Consider the following 14,013-nt stretch of genomic DNA (forward strand, 5'->3'; position numbering starts at 1 on the left):
GTATACCTGTTTATTATTATTATTATTATTTATTTTTTTTTTTTCATTTTGCGATGAAAAACCTTTGGTTGTAGGTATGTCTGTCTGTATGTTACACGATAACTTTTAAGCAATCTGTCCGATTCAGATAAAATTAGATGAAATGACATTTTTTGTGCCTATTGGCTTTATAGTGATTAGAGGACCCAAAAAAGCTCATCTATAAAGGGAATGTAGCAAATAATTGGCCACTACTTGTTGGTATTTGTTAGATGATTTCTAAATATCCCCAAATTCGACATTTCCTTATTCGGACCCTGAAATTTGCAAGTCAACGGGGATAGGAAATTTTCTAACTCGGAGATTTTAATGGATATTGCATGTACAAGTCCAAAATAGCAAAATTCACCCAACAGGTCAGCATCCCTCTCTCCTATAGCGCTTATTCAGGCATTTATTCCTCCATCATTAATCGAAATTCAAACATACAACTTTTTCGTTAATGGCAGGTAATAGGTAATATTAGATGAGGAGAACACGATATTTTGTTTTACCTGAATTAAAAATTAATATTTAAAAATAAAATAGTAGATACCTACCTATGTTACTTGGAGACTCATAAAGGTGAATGAATTATGTAGGCATAATAAAAGTGTTGTAAAATTATGAAAACAAAGGAAGAATTACCTATGAAGAATAAAAGTAAGAATAAAATGAATCAACAAGCAGCCTATTACATCAGGGTTAATGAGCACTGAGTATGGTAAGGATAATCTTTCTTTTTCAACATTATTAGTGAATCGACCTTACCTACCTATTTTTCAGTTTGAATATTTACACAGGAGTATCATCGTTCAGTATCAGCATTTTCCTATCCCTTCTTTTTTTTCAAAGGGGGAAATACAATGTATTAAAACCAGAGTCGTGTGAAAGGGGGAAGATAGAAGAACAATGCATAGATATTAATTAAACATTAGGTACCAAAGTTACATAAAAATATGTACCTACTAAAATGAATTACATAGGTATTAGGTACCCGTGAAAAGGACTGGATTAGATCAAATTTAATGTGTTGGAGCTTTAATAGACGCTCTAGTTCTCTAGTGGACTCTTCTCAATATCCCTTTATGAACTTACACATTCTCCACTGTCGCGGTCGTGAGGCATCCCTCTTTCTTGGAATATTTTATTAGTGTGCTTTCCTGTGAGATAATTCTAGTTATTAGTCTACGGTCTACACTCTACCGTATATAGATTAAAATGTGCTGAAATCTAGTAAAATGGTGAACTTCTACACAGGCTCTAATATGTATATGGGAAAGGACCGATGTGTTCTCAGCCCCATTACTCGTTATACTTTGTGCTATGATTTTCGTAAATTCATAGATTCGTAGAAGCTCAACCCATCCTACGCTGATAGAGGCTTGATCATTGGGTAATGGGTATTACCCTGCGTGTTAGATCGAAAAAGCCCAACATTTTTGAATACGAACATAATGAAGTTTGAAGTGACAGTCTAAAATCATAACAGTCTAACTGAAATCATTCTCGTAAAATCCACGAGGCTATTCATGCAAATATGACGAAAGTTTTGCAAAAAACCGCTTTTCAAAGTCTAAAATATCCTAGACGGTAAAACCTATTAAATTCAATTATGAGTATGTCAAACACATGTAGCCACCAGTGAGTGTGTATGGGTATGACATCTCTAATTTGGTAATAATACTCAACACATGATTACAATAAACAAGTTGTCTAAAAATATTTTCATTTTAGCTGACGTCATTAAGTCTAAAACTTGAATGACACGAGGCAGGTAGAAAACAACCTATTGTTACCTGAACGTAGCACGTGTACCATTTTAAGTTAAATTCTTTTAAGAGTAATAATAGTAAAAATGATAATATATGTAATGCCTACCTATACCTTTTCATAAAATTTTTCACTCATGGGCTTTTACTGATCGAGTAACTTGAAATCTCTGGTTTTAGGTAATCTGATGTCAGTAAAAGGGTGTTTACTAAAGTCAGGTTAAATTAAATTTTGGGTCTAATTGGACCACCACTCACTGTCCATTATAGAAAAAGTCCCTAATAGCATGGCACAAATCTGAGCAAGGTCAATCCAATTTGTCCTGCTGGTAAGTTCCAATTCAGTGACATTGTAGCGAGCCCCATGTGTTCAATCCATTTTGCGTTCTCCGGGTGACAGAGAAAAATTAAAATGGAATTTATTTTCTCTTCTGCCTTGCTTTCAATTTCTCCCTGATATCGAGAGAGGGAGAGAAAGAGAGAGGGAATTTTCCCATTTCTTTCTGATCGTATGGAGTGATTTTTTTCTATTAATCATTTTGTTCTGTTGTTTTTTTTCCCTCGGAAAATAGATTTTTTTCGAGACAATTCAAGTGTAGAACTTCGAAGTTTTCATACCGAAGTGGGGAATATTTTTGCACATTACATTTTCGGTCTAGGAATTATGGTTTTCATGTTAACATTTCCAGATACTTTTCTGATCCAAAATACTCGCAGGCAATCGCAAATTCCGTCATTTTAAAAACCCACGGCGTATATCGTTCCTGGCTACACGATTACGAAATAAAAGGTATGCTACAGAGTGACAGCTTTATAGAATTTCTATAAAAAAAGAAGGGAGCAAAGGATCAGGATGGTCGTGGGAGACCATTTAAACTTTTAAGTAAAATCAACATGAAGTGGTCAGCTCGTTAGTTTGGTAAAGTTAGATATCAATCCTTCATTTACATCTGTGAGGATCTGAAACCCACTCGGAAAAAAGGTCATTAAAAATAAATGTCGCCTTTTTGCTTTTTCCAGAACAGACAATTATGTATTTTATAACTTTGTTTTATTCAAAGTTCGCATGTCAGAAGGTTTCAAATCCTTTCTCCCCTCTTGAAATTTGACAATTTATTTCATCATCATTGGTTTGTTTTTGTTCCGCGTTTCTTTGTTCATTTTATCATTTTCCTTAATATTGAAACTTGAGAAATTCCTTTACTGTTGTATTTTTAAAAAATCTCAAAACTTACCACTTTGAGAAATGGTGATTTATAATGCAATGCCGAGTATAAGTACGTATACAACGCTAATGCAATGTCACTGGAAAAATCCCATAATCCATGATAAAGGAATTGCCTTATTCCTATGCAAATATGTAGTTATGTAGTACGAATATAAATAAACACCAAAATTAAAACACCAATATCGGTAAGTATTAGCGATTATTTATGGAGAAGGGGGAAAATCCTTTGCCTTCCTAACTACGTTATAATTTTTGAAATTTCATTCACGTGCTGCTCTCTGCTGGCACTTCCTTCAATCCGTTAACATTTCCTCAATAAAATTTTCCGCCAAATGCGTCAGGAAAAACGTTAGATTTTATTTATTATTATTATTATTTTTTTTAATCCAACAGTTTCCTGTTTTTCCCGCTAGGTTGTGCCTCTCTTTCCAAAAGTTGTGCCTTGAAAGAACGTGGTTTTAGCCAGGGGGAGTGTTAGTTTGGTAAACAAGCGATTTATTATTTTTCCGGCATTGTGGGCAATACTTCTAGGAAAATTTTGCCTTCTACATTGAACCAACTCTTGTAACGACGGAACTAGTGCTTGAATTTCCTAGTGTCCGATTACCGGGAAACATCTTTAGACAATGTTTTGTCTTGATAGGTACCCCTTTTCCAGTTCCTAGTGAGGTAGACCACTTGAAGTTTGTTTTTCTATACCATCTATTGTATCTTTGCTAGCATTACCTCCCTTAATCTTTTCTTTCTTCGCCTTCTGACACTCAAGGACCTCTTGATAATGTGATAATATTGTTCTTTTCTTTCTTACGAATAGAAGTTTAGTACACGTGGGACTAAAAGTTTACTTAAAGTACTTTCACCGTTATTATTATATTTAGGCTCGTAGGGAGGAGGGAGAGAGTAGATAGGAAAAAATACTATGCATAAAATTTAGTGTGTGTACTATACCTAATCCATGTTTTTCGTGTTATTCATAGTACAAAAATGTTCCGTGTATAGGTACCATGAAGATTAACGGAAACGATGGTTTTCCAAATTTTGAAATGTCTTCTTTTTTTCAATAACCTATCTAGTTCTGTCAAATTTCACGGAAGCTCAAATCCATAAAATCATCTTCTCTCTAAATAAATTCAAATCACCAAAAGAAATGACAAGCACGTTACGGGGTTTTAATAATCACAAGGTACCTATTCCTATACTCGTACTTCAAACCCAAACAAACGTGACACTGATACAAACAAATAATTATTTCTTTTTATTTATCTATTTTTTTTTATTTTTTTTTTTATGAACAAAATTAGTAAAAACCTTTATTTTTATGTTATGTTATTTTATTTTATTATTTATTTATTTATTAAAGCAAAAGAAAGAAGAAAGTCAGGCGAGGAGGGGCGGGGCATGTCAGCTGTTGATTTTGAACGGCGTGGTACGTCGAAAGCGTGTTTTCTGTTATGTTTGTCTTCCTTTTACATTTCAGTTGAAATTTTGTCTTTCCCATGAACTGTTGTGTTTGAGAGGAGCTTTTTCGAATTTAAAACTTTCTCCCAAAAAGAAATAAATAAATATTAAAATTCTTTAATTTAAAATTGTGTCGAACAATTTGCATACTTTAAATAAAAATCAACGATACTTAAATAATTATTTTAAGGATTAATTTTTATTGTTTTTACATAATTTTCTAATCTTAATACCTATGATACAAATCAACCACTTATACCAAAATTATACAAAATATTATATTAACCTCCGATAAATAATATAAAAAAAACTCTAGTATTTAATTAGGACAATATCTTGTTCAATAAAATAGTGATAATTTTATAGTTTACTTGAAATGTGATGAACAAAATTGATATTGTTATGTAAACAATGTTTTTACAAAATTGGTGCCTCATGTAGAAATAAGGAAAGTAAAAATGTAAACAAAAACAAAATTTCAAATCATTTTAAAATAAATCGTGTCCCTACGCCATTTAAGAATCAAATAGAACATGTTTAAAAACACAACATAAGAGTAGTTAGGTACATCCAGAAAACATCTGAAACTCGAATTTATTACAAACTCAAAAAGAAAGATATCAAAGTTCGTTGTAATCCTTTAGAAAATGTCTTACCCGACCTCGTTTGTTGATACTTTTTCATTTTTCATTCATGAAAACTTTTACTAGTATCCTGAAAATGGATTGTATCTTGACTTGCTGATGCATGGTTCTGGTATAACAAGCTTGGACTCATTCTAGTTGAAACGTAAGTTTATAGTCTCATGTGTTTCATAAGTTATTGTATAATTTTTGTTACCTTTATTATCTAATACTAATTTATTGTTTAAATCTGCTACATCACCCTCATTCATAAAGGAAACGTTATACTTTCTAATTATTTTAGCAATAGAAAGTAAAAATAATACCTTTATGTTGTAGTGAAATATTCTAGAATACCTACGTGGGTTTCCAAGGTGAGAAAATTATGATAATTATATTCTATCTTTAGGTGTTAATACAAATTTAAATAAAACTTGAAGCTACCTACCCCATCAGATATGTGAAAGTATCCAGGTATACCTAAGTATGAAAGTGCTAAATTAATTGTATTCAGGTAGGTATGAAAGTATTAATATTGTATTCAGGTAGCTATGAAGGTACCTATTAAAATAAGCAGTTCTGTACTGATCTCCTGAATATCAAAGTTCCAATTCGAGAGACTCGAAACAAAGTGCTATTTAGCCATGAAAAGTACAAAACATATAGACAAAACAGTGCTCCATTACAAAGATGCCAAAGGTATTGGAACATGGCCAGTGATGGGGGCATGGACATCTTCTCGGATTTGGTCCACAACATTATTAAACTGATGGGCTCTCATATTGTGTTTTCTTATTATTCGGGAAAATAGTGCAGGGATAGAGCAATCGGCTCTTTAGAAATGATCTGAAGTGTCCATTATTTATTATATTATTTCTAGCTAATCGGTAAAAATTTTCCTTTTACTCGACTCAACAACAAAATTGCCTCTAGGAGAGGAATTAGGACTTATAAGCGTTAGTAATTCTACTTATGTACTGTGGTTGTTTGCGCTATCGATATGATGTTCTCTCTAACAACATGCCTGCTTACAAGGATGCTCGTAATAGAGAAAGGAGAGAAAGTTAATTCAAGTGGAAGACCATGCTCTCCCGTACTATTCTTTGCTGTAAGTGGAGGGAAAGGGTGGCAGAGAGGGAGAGGAAGGTTAACTTATTATGGTATACCTACCAAGTTTGTTAAGTTAGGTGGAGATAATAATACATTATAGTTTATTTCATTATATTTAATGTTATTAACGCAGCTAACGCCATTGTGAGACAATACAGCAAACTTGGAGGCTAAAATGTTACACGGGGTTTTTAATGCAGGGTGACATTTTTTGGAAACTTTTGGGAATTTTAAAATTAGTTGTGATAAATGAATTTTTGAGTACCCAAGGGCAAATATGTATCCTATGTTTACGCGTTCAAATTAGAAAGGTAAAAGTTAAGTGGAGTGAAAATATAAACCTTGGAATTCTCCACGATAACACTTCAGCAAATTGAAGATCAAATATGGTTCTGTAGAAAGCAATGAGAAATAGGTAGTAAGAGAATTAAGGAAGATTCCAAAGATGTAAAGACAACTCAAGTCAGACGTTTAACGAAGTTATAATTCAATTGTGAAAGCATAAGATGTACCTATCTGTGTGTGTATGTATTAGAGTTTACATTATTTAGTTTCTCTTTGATCTTGAAAAGCAGGAGAGCTTTCATGGATTTTCCTTTTGCGTTTGATAAGATTGTATGCACACAATTCGGTGCAGCGTCACATCATGGTTATATTAGGAACCTTTAAAAAAAAAATGTAATTCTACATACATACAAACAAACAAACAAACATACATTCTGTTGGATTTTTGGCGTATCTATGGAGGATTAATTTCCATGGATTTTTTTTTTTTTTTTTTTTTTTTGAAAACCATTTCCCTTCGGCACAAAACAATCGTCTCATTGACCATAAAAGACCCTTTGTACAGACTCTTTGTTCTGGTGGACAGAAACCTTCTTCCTTTGAACATTTTTCCTTCCAAAAACTATGTCAAAGTTTACAATCAACAATCTTGGAAACATAAGGGGCAACTTGTAGGAAGGGATTTCGAGTGGAGAAGGGGGCATCTCTGATAAATGACAAATATTTCCAGAGGGCCTGGGGAAATATTATGAAGAATTATTATTTCGAAATGAAAGTTACGAGGCAACTTTGGCTTGAGTTGAGCATTATTTTCGAAAATAAACTAGAGATATCGTATCTCTTCTTTCATGAGTAATTGGAGATTTGGTGATCTTTAGATCTTTCATGAGTAATTGGAGATTTGGTGATCTTTAGATTGGGTGATCTAAAGATCACCAAATCTCCAATTACTCATGAAAGTCACTCCAATTACACCAAAGGATTTTTGCAATATTTGTCAGGACTCATGATTATGATTATGACACTGTTAATCGGAGACATCAAAGAATTTAAACAACGTTTAATATCGAGAAAACACTTCAGAAACACAAATGAATACAATTAGATAGATCTTGAAATTATAACATACCTAAACAAGGTAGATTGGCAATCCAGACACACAATTTTCATAATGTAATGGTTGTTTTTATGGAGCTTACCGTGGAAATGTTGAACTAGAAATCAAACTGATCCTGAATATAACTTGGCCACTTGATCATACATAACATTAGGACAACATTGGCTATACTGACATTGGGAATATTTAGACACAACAGTTGTCATACAAACATTAAGTGCGATAACATAGTTATGATAATTGAGACGCAAGCCGGTCCATGAAAAGCTCCTTTATTAACATTTCAAATTGTTGATCTCAAAAATTTATTGACAATGAAAAAGGTATGAAATGAATTTTACGCGTGTTCTATATAGACATACAAGTATTTCTAATCATAGTCAATTAAAAACATTGTAGCAAACAAGACCATACACGGGTTGTGTTTCACGCAGGGGACATTATGTTTTGAACGTTTCAAATGACAGCAATAGCATTATTTCCTCTTCAGATTACTAGGTTGATAGATTGATAAATTGAAAATTGTCATTGTACCTACGTAATATACCTACTTCACAGCATGTGTATAATGTACAACGTCAATACCTAGCATAAATTAAAGAAATACAAACGAAAAATTACAAAAGTAGGTAGTTATACCTAACTTGTCAATAAGGACCTGTACTTATCTTAGGAAAGTCCGGTAATACGCAATTATTTGTCACCAGGATTTTATTCCTGGAACAGGAAATACTCATGGAATAGCAAACACTTAGCTGTCTTCCCCAGATAGTATCAATAAAGTACCTGATTGTATAACAAAGTGAAAATTTGTCCATTGCATTGCTAGGCTCATGTTATTTTTGTCAGCTTTTTCACGTATTATCTCTTTCTATACCTAGTTTCCAAGTAGGTAAATAGGTCTTTGGAAGATATATAAGTATTTTAAGTTGTTTCTGGTAATAAGTATTGTTGTTTGTTTAAATGGGGTACTTTTTCTTCGTAAGATATTTGCTCAACATTATTTTTAACACCTTTTTATACAGTTTTTCTTCTTGTCCCATTTCTCCCTGTTTCTTTTTGTTATCTCGGTGTTTTTCCACTTTTTTATTGCGATTTACGGTTTACCACACTTCTATGTCGTTCTACAGTTTTTGTACTATCTACAATCTGTATGTATATACCTTTCATTCTCAGAAGCTATTTACAATATGTCATGATACCCTTTTTTAAATTTCAAGCAAACAGGTACGGGATTACCAACTTTTAATGTCGTATAAATTAACTTTATGTGTTTCTAAATACTTTTGTTTTAAATTGGTTTGGCATAAACATGAAATGGAAAATTTTATTCAGGTTTTAAATTGTAGGTAGACATTTTTTTTCCATTTAAAAAAATGATTATACCGTTATCAACTTTTGATTAAAGACCACAATGTTTCAACAAATAAACTCATTATCCATGGTACGATTTTTAAATCTTCTACAATCTACAACCTTTAGGACACAATGCTTTTCCAAACGTCAGTCATAGTAATAATAATAAAAAAAAATCTTTGTATAAGGCCTCGAGAGGAAAGTGTGTGCTGATTTATTGACAATATGTCAAAGTTAATGTACAATGTCATACGCTACTAACTTGTTCAAAATAAAAGAGAGCAAAAAAGGTATTGGTTTACTTAAAAACATGACAACATACCTACAATATTGATAAAAGACTCATAGGTACGATGATATTTCATACCAGGAATATATTAGAATACAAAATAGGTTTAAATGGAGTTCATCTTTCAATGCAATTTTTAGGTATTTTTTCGTGTTCTGAAGGTACCTATGTCAAACGAGACATCATGATTCATTATTATGATAAGATCTTGGATCGAAAAATTTCCATACCGATTTCTAATACTGATTTTCGTGGAACCGTCAGCATAATAGAAAAGTATTTATAAATGTACTACCTATTTTTGAATTTACATCGAAAATGAATATATTTTTTAATGAGAAAAAGACAAATATTACAAATTTACTGAAAGAGAAGTGGGAGAAAATAAGGAGGAAAAAGCTGCGAAGGATGTTTTTAAGTAGATATGAAAAATGAAAATATTATTTTTAACGAAGTTTTGTTTCAAGTTTTTGTCGGACAAAAGTTGAATAATCCCTCTCTTTCTGTTTATCCCCTTCCCTCCTATCTACCTTTGTTCTGATAACATCATTTCACCTGGAAATGATGACTCAATTCTCTCATTCGAACTGTTCGTCATTGTCATATTCATCTGAAAACATCTCGAGCTTTACTTTGAAAAGCACAGAGGAGCAAGTCAATGGAAACTTGTTCTTTTATACTCCAGAATTATCCTTAGAAATTTATTAAATGCTATAGGTACTTACCTATACTTCTGAAAGTTTGCATGAAATGTTTGCCCTTTAAGATCTCGAAAACGGATAAACGGATTTCATTGTGCGGTCCCAATAAAAAAACACTCCACAAGTGTTTGAATTTACATTTTTTTTTTTTTTTTTTTTTTTTTTTATTTTCATCTTTTGAAAAAACTTTCTTCCATTTTGTTTTAAAAAAGAAAACAATTCTCAGCTATTGGATTGAAAAAAACATGTCCTTTAGCAACCTTTTCCAGTGATGTAACTATGTAACATGTGCAACTTAGGTAGGTAGGTATTTATTACGAAACCTGGTTTGGAAGAATGGGAGGGGTAAGGGGGGGAGGACTTATTCCCTCATTTCCTTCACAAGTGAGGGAAATGTAACAGACATCAGTCAGTGTCGACTTGGCTTCATGGCAGGAAATACCGGGTAATCAAAAGTAAGGAGGACAAGAATCGAGATTAGCTCCGTGATATGAGGCACTGGGTTAATAATTCAATCTGAGATACTATTAAACCCTGTAACGCCTTGAATCATATTTTAAGAAAAGCATATTTATTATTATAACTCAGAGTCGAGTTTCTTAGGAACATCAATTTTACCTCGGTTTTTTCTTTCTTTATTTATTTATACTTCTCTGCCTGTGTGTAGATTTGTTATAAATTGTTGGAAAGCTCGAGGTTGGGAGAGAAATTGTGTGAGAGACATGTAATAAATATCTAATTTGTCTGAGTTAGAGCAAAATACTGAGAAAAAGGAAAGGGGGAGGTGGGTTTTTAAATTAGAAACACTGCATCATCCCCAATGTACATATCATCCAAGTCTAAAGCTAATAATTTCAAACTTTCAGTGCTCTGAAAATATCTAATAATAAACAAGTTACGGAAGCTTACAGGCTCTGTGGGATCATAAAATATTCAAAGTATTTCCAAAGATGGGAAATCAAAATTCGACAAGAAAGAAAATTTTCGAAGATAACATTTTGCTCTCAAGTTTCTGCCACTGAGGTTTTTGCCAATTATCACTATCGCGAAAAGTTTGTTCACTTTTTCCTTGCTTGCGACGAAAATACATGTTATAAGTTTTGCAGAGCTAAAATTTGTCAAAAGTTCAAGCTGAGCAGCCAATGAATCTAAGTTTGTGTTATCTTGAAAATTAATAATAATTATGCTCGTGCTAACCCAATTATTCTTAGCTTTAACTTGAACCCTTGAGACTCTATCCGGCTATTTGTAGCTAATTCATACATATACCTACCTAAATATAAATACCTATTAAAAGAGGAAGAGACCGGAAAGATGTTTATAAATATTTCATTGATAAATTGTTTATTTTGATTTTTTTTTTTTTAATCAACCAATCAGATTGCTGAATCCGAGAGTTTTAAACTTATACAGTTAAACTCACTTTGTGGCTCCCGGCCTAAGTCGCTGATAATGAATAATTATTGCACATTGCATAGTTACTGTTATTTTCAGGCATTCATAAAACCAGATAGTGTAGGTCCTCTAGGTCTAAGTAATGATAGTGAGGCAAGGTAGATTTATATTCAAAGGGTTAAATAATAATAATAATAATAATAATAATAATAATAATAATAATAATAAAATGTTCACTTTTTACAGCAAAATTACAATCCTTCCTTGTTCTAAATAGTTTTCGGGGCTTCCTTTTACTTTTTTTTCTTCGTTAAGTCCACAGGGTTGAAGAAAAAGTTTATTATTTTTATTATCAGGTACCTATCATAATTTATTGTTTTTATTATCTTGTTATTACTTTTTTTATTAAATTTGTTTGTATAACTCCATAGAAATTATGCGGTTTTTGCCCGTCAGAACTCTTCCATTGACTTTTCCAGCCTAAGCAGAGTTAAAATTTACGCCATGTACGAGTATGCATCATGTTTTCACTCATAATAATGTCCATCACGTTTGGTTTACGTGCGTATTGTGCTATAACAGGGTTTTAGGGCCATGCTCACAAATCTCACAATTATGAGTAAATGACAAAACATTTTTGTGTGGGCAAATAGGGTAATGTCAGCCTTATTTGGGCGTTTCTTACTACTACTACTACTAGTTTTGCCTATAGAAATAGTCGAAGGAACCTATAAAATGTCAACTTACTTATATTCTAAGTACTTTGAAGTTTCATGTGACCTACCTATCATTTTGTGTGTTCTCTTTGTTTGATTGTGAAAGTCTCGTTATGTAAATTTCACCTAAAACATGTAATTTAATGTTGAACTAGATTTTTTTTTACCTACGCAAGCATAGTAATGGGGATAAAGAGAAATGTTCGTAAGTGGTAACCAAGGCTTTTACAAAAATCTCCCAGCAGAACAATAGGGTTACCCTATATGATGAGCAGGGCGAACATTTTCAAAATATGAGAGGAATGTTTAATAATATCGTAAAAAAACTGAACCCATCCCCCTGCCTTGACTTCTCCATACCATTGCATACTGGCAGCATCCATTTCAATTATCCCTGTTGAAATTTTTAGTCAGGAACTTTAACTTCACAAGAGTGTGTTAGAGAGTAAAGGGGAGAGAGATAGAGACAGTCTTCATCCTGTCTCCATTCATTCCCTGAATAAAATTGTCATCTGGGAGCTCGTGTTCATTATTTATCATTTTGTTTTCTACTTTATTTCTCTATATTACGTCTGTCATCAACTGTTTGATTGCAAAACAAATTTCCCTTTCCTCATTTGTCCCTATGGTCATCAACAGAAATTCACTTCCCTCCTAATCATCTACTGACTCGGATTTATTTTCCCCCTAGTTATTAGCTATCGATATGCTACATGGGTAATCAGGTATAATGGGAATCACTCAGTAATACTGTGAGAAGGCTCTTGACTTCTGGTTTATCCTGTAATCCTAAATATACAGTGTGTCCACTTTTAATGTGCGCCATAAGAAAAATACATGTAAAAACAGTTTTTCTTGTCTCAAAAGTCCCCATTGAGTATTAAAAAATTAATTAAAAAAATCAGGTAGGTATTTCTCGGGTTTTGAACCCGAAACTTTTTAACTGAGTATTACGTGTTTGAAAATATCACCAATCGATTTCTCCGAGAAAAAATATATAAAATAAAGTATTTATTCAGTTATGTACAAAAATGTTTCGTTTCAAACATAACGCAATTACTCGGTTTTGAACCCAGAACTTTTTAACTGTAAGCCCCAAGTAATTGAAAATATTACCAATCAATTTCTCGTGAAAAAATACATAAAATAGAGTATCCAATTGTACAAAAATGTTGAGTTTCAAACATAACACATTTCTCGGATTTCGAACCCTTAACTTTTTAACTGTAAGTCCCAGGTGTATGAAATCACCACCAGTGAATTCCTCAGATAAAAATACATGAGTTAACATATTTGCTTTAACTAAAATACTTAATGGGGACTTTTGAGACAAGAAAAACTGTTTTTACATGTATTTTTCCTATGGCGCACATTAAAAGTGGACACACTGTATACAGAGTTGATGACTAGTCCTTAGAGAAAAGTAAAGTCGGTGAAAACGGAGGAAGGCAATTGATTTCGAAAGCCGCGAAGCCCCGGGAGCGCGCAGCGCGACCGTATACGCAACTCCGCGTAGCGAACACGCGAAGCCCCCGGGGGGTGGAGGGGGGCGAAGCCCCCCTCCCGAGCACGAAGTGCGAGTATACTACATACCTATCTGTTCCAAAATTTTGATCTTCTGGACCATAAATTCCATGCCTTACAAAATTCTTGGTATATTTATTTATACTCTAACCATGGTTCCATTGAAGTCCAATATTTTAGATTTGGGTTCTCTTTTATACTTTATAAAGCCATAAAGGCTTGGGTTCCAACCAATGAAAAATTCTATTGTCCGGCTTTCCAATGAACTTAATACAAAGTGTGCCATAAGATCCATTGTTTGGAATGCCAGAACAATTGAAAATTTGGAGTAATTTAGGTGAAAGAGTGTCAGAAGAAAGGATTTTGCAGATAGGTGACACATGGACAAAGGATAATAGGTACTTTCAGTTCCTTGGAAGTT

The sequence above is a fragment of the Diaphorina citri genome, unplaced genomic scaffold (genome assembly GCF_000475195.1).
Source record: "Diaphorina citri unplaced genomic scaffold, Diaci psyllid genome assembly version 1.1 scaffold103, whole genome shotgun sequence".
Classification (NCBI taxonomy): Eukaryota; Metazoa; Arthropoda; class Insecta; order Hemiptera; family Psyllidae; genus Diaphorina; species Diaphorina citri.